This window comes from Pteropus vampyrus, unplaced genomic scaffold (genome assembly GCF_000151845.1).
Source record: "Pteropus vampyrus isolate Shadow unplaced genomic scaffold, Pvam_2.0 Scaffold95, whole genome shotgun sequence".
In the NCBI taxonomy this organism is placed as follows: domain Eukaryota; kingdom Metazoa; phylum Chordata; class Mammalia; order Chiroptera; family Pteropodidae; genus Pteropus; species Pteropus vampyrus.
Window position 1 is genome coordinate 2,279,987 of NW_011888876.1, and position 4,367 is coordinate 2,284,353.

Below are 4,367 nucleotides of genomic sequence, written 5' to 3' on the forward strand. Positions count from 1 at the left end.
TTTTTTTTTTCCTTCTTATAGGAGAACAGACATAATATGAAAATTAATTTTCTTCTGTTGGCCCTAAGAGCCCATTATGTCAGCCCAATACAAGACGGCTCTTAATAGTCTTTCTCAGGAAGTCTGCTGTTTTTCCAAAAGAAAAATGACAGCGGCAGATTTATTTGTGATTAAATACTTACAGGCCTGACACAAACAGAAAGAATAACAACAGAATATGGAGCAATGAAGCCTATGAAAAAAGCTCACATTAAAATACTTGTTTACAAAACTACCTGGGGAAAAAGGTCTCCTGGGAAAAATGGAAAGAAAAAAAAAAATCTAAGAATCTAAGAATCAGGAGAAACATAAGGAAGAAGAAAAGAAGGCAACCCAATGAATAATGGATAATTGTTCTTTTCTGATCCTATCTTGGCCCGGAAAACCATATTCAGGAACGAGAAAGCATTTGTCTTGGCATCAAATTTGTTCTCACAATGCGTGGGTTATGTGCATTACTAATAAGGAAGCCACTATGTAGGAAGCAATATTTTGGAAAGTAGAAAATATGTTTTCCATTTGTGATTCCCAGTCTTCTGTCTATGTAGGGCTCTGTACCTACTGTGGCTAAATGTGGAAAGCATAATTTAACCATTCAACTAAGGTAGTCTAAGAACTAAAAAAAAAAAACCCATAGAAACCCCAGTTCTGTGACTCCTGGGTAGCATCTGGGTATCTGTATTTTGGAAGGCTTCCCAGATGTAACGCCACCCCGCAATCTACTATCCACCCCCTTTCTGGTAACAGCACTGTGATTTTTCCTTTGGGCAATCACGGCCTCTTGGTCTCTATGGATGGAAGTGATCTAACCCTTTGGTTCTAACTTAGGCACATGACCCAGGCCCAGCCAATTAGCAAGATTCACTCCCTTCTGGTCATAATGATTGGTTCAAGGATGAGCATTGAACCCAAGAGATCCAGTGAATGTCAAGCCTGAGGTATGCTCTAGAACCACTAAGAGGCCCCATCTTTCTGCTGGGGCTGTACATTGGGCAAGCCTGGAAGAGTTAACTTTCTTTGCCTCCACGAGGAAAGACCTAGAGAATAAAGCCAACCCAGAAGAGAATAAAGACGACTGATGACATCTGAGCACCTAGACCTCCCAAAGCTTGGTCTACCCCAGCATTCTGCAATAACATGAACCAATAATTCTCCTTTGCCTGTCATTCATAGCCTTTGATAATCTTTTTTAAAAAAAATTTAACTGGTAAGGCACCAATCAGAAAAGATGGCAATGAGTTACTAGTCCTGCTTATGGCTGAGAGAGAACTGGGCAGTGGTGATTACAACTAGGTAGCCAGGAGCAAGAGCCACTTGACTGCTGAGTCTGCACCCCACAATCCAAGCCACCACTTTTCACCTGGAATCAGAACCACAGGCATTGCTACTACTGTAAATGACGATGAAAGCAGAATCATCAATGATGGGTGGCAAGTATAATGAAGTAAACTTCAACTCTGTGATTAGGGAAAGATAACAGAGCCACCCAATAATAAAAAGGCTTGCCTTAGGACCTAGCGGGCTTAGACGTAATAAACAGAAGTTGGATGAGATTCTTGCATTACCCTAGAGGAGTGATCTTCAGAGTATGTTCCTAGGCCAGCAGTACTGGCATTACTTGAGTTAGAAAGTACAATTCATAGACCCACCCTGACCTAGTGAATCGCTGGGGGCGGGGCCCAGGATATGGTTTAAGAACCCCGCCTCTATCCCAAGTGATTCTTGTTTATGTTAGGAAGGAGTGTATGTATCAGAGTGGAGAGCATTGGTTCTCAGTTTCCTGAGCCCCGTCCCCAGAGTCTGATTGAGGAGATTTGGGCTTCGGCTTGAGAATTTGCTTTTCTAACAAATTTCCAGGTGATGCTGATGCTGTTGGTCTAGGGACCACAGTTCGAGAACCGCTGAGAGGTTGACCCAACTGATGGCCAAAGTTCCATTCAGTGTAGAGATTCTAGGTCTTTAGAATTTGCCTTGCACACTCAATCCTGCTGACACGTAGCCCTGTTAATGCTGCAGCTCGCTTGTGGTCTGGCTCCGTGAAGTGTGGGAGTCCAAACTCCCCAGCTCGGCAACAGAAGCGTAACTGAAAATAACTGGGGTTCGTCAACTGTATTTCTTGATCACCACAAAGTCACAAAAGATAACAGATATATTTTCTGAAATATGTCTTAAGGCAATAGAAATGGGGAGACCTATTGGCCTCCCTCATCCAAAGGAGGTGTTTCTGTACCTCTCGTCTCTGAATACCCCTAAAAGTTTTTTTTCTACCCAGTCCTAATGAGCACCCCGTGTCCCTACTGTCCTTCTCGTCGATCCCTCTCTTCCTCAATCTGCAGCTCAAAAATGCAAAAATGCAAGGCAGGACCTTGCAAAGACGGCGGAGGAGGAGGAAAAACTCAATGGGCAAAGCTAGAATTTTAATGAGGCAAAGGAAGAGAAAGGTTGAAAACTTTCATCTAAATCTTAATCGTTTTTGTCCATAGAAGTTACCATTTAGTAATGCTTTGTGCCAGATACCGTTTTTGGCACTTTGCGTAAATTATTTCATTTAAAGCGCACATCAATGTGGTGATATAAGTGTGACTGTCATTTTGCACAGGAGTTAACCAAGGTTCAGGGGCGTAAGCAACTTGTCCGAGGGCACACACACGGCAAGTGAAAGGACAGAAACCTGAACCCAGGTCTGTCTCACTCCAAAGCCTTTGTGATAAGTCTTCCTACAAAATCAGGACACACATATCTAGGGCAAATGGGTTCACAGCATAAGCGTCTTGCCCTCCAGCCTCCAGACTTCCCAGCTAGTCCTTCCCACCGCCACCTGCCTGGACGCCTAACACCTGGACCACTCCTTGCTCCTTTACATTATGTGCCGCGTCTGCCCACTAGTTATCAGAGCTGACGTGGGGTATTTAGCAAATACAGCTGCCATCCTGAAAATAATGCCTTTGTTTTCTGATGTCAACAAGATGTTGAGTAAATATGGTTAAACCAGATTCTTAAAGGCCCAAAACACTAGGCAGTGGCATTTAAACTTGATACAATAGGAAATGAGAAGTCATTGAGGACTTTGGAGTGATAGAAGGTAATCTGGCAAAATGCCCACAAGGAGGGGCGGCTCTCACCCCTGGCCATCCATCAGAATCACCTGCAGGCAGAATCGCCCATTTCATCAGAATGGGGTGAGCATCCACACACCTCATCACTGCCCTGGACTTTCTGGAACAACAGGCCTGGGGTAAAGACCCACGCGCTTGTTAAGAATTTTCACAGGTGGTTCTTTTTGTTGGCCCCAAGAGCCGATTATGTCTGTCCAATACAAGAAAGCTCTTAATAATCCTACTTAAAAGTGCGATAATTTGAATTAATGGATTAAAGAGGTAATTTTTTAAAAAAGCAACAGAAACAATACGATGAATACTGACCTGTGTTAAGTTAGGGGAGTCTTTTCTAATTAAGCATAAGCAGGAGGAATAAATAGATTTGGCTAAATTAAAAAAAAAAAATGACAATAGTAAAAGCTTTATCAAAAAAACACCATAAAGTTAAAAGGCAAACAATGAACTACAAAAAAATATTTAGTACATATTTGACCAAAAAAATTAATTCCCTTAATAAATAAAAAGTGCTTTGATTCAATAGGATAAACGTTCCAAAGGAAAATGGACAATGTGCATGCATATACATTTTATTTAAAAAGAAATACATATTATGAATAAATATGAGAAAAAAGTTTCACCTCCCTACTGAACAAGAAATTCAAATTAAAACAAGGTTCTGCTTTGGCAAGTATTTATAAATGATAATACCTAGTGTTGAGTCGGAGAAAAAATCAGGCACGTTTTTATGCTCTTGGGAGAACTGTAAACTGGTATACCTTTCTGGCGGGCAATTTGGCATTATGCTTCGAAAGCCATTAAAATGTTCATTTTCTTGGATCCAGTAATCCCTGTCTCTTCTATGAATTTATCTTAAAGAAATGATGACCTCTTTATACACGGGCTAATGCATATGGATTCAATGTGTCTTTAGTAAGAGTGAACATCTGGCAATAAACTGCATGTATAATCAAGGATGGGTTAAATAAATTGTTCTCTAGCAGACATACCTTATTTTTATTATCAGAAAAGTGGTGATCATTATTTCTAAGGTTTTTACAATATATCATCGAGTGTTAAATAGAGAAAAAAAACCTCTGAGGGTCAAGAAGTCACTTAGTCTTTCAAGTGTAAGATCATGAGGACAAAGGAGGGGGTGGCAGAAGTGAGAACTCAGAGGAAGAGAAAAATTTTCTATTTGGTGCTGCCCAATATTTTAAACATTAGTCATAT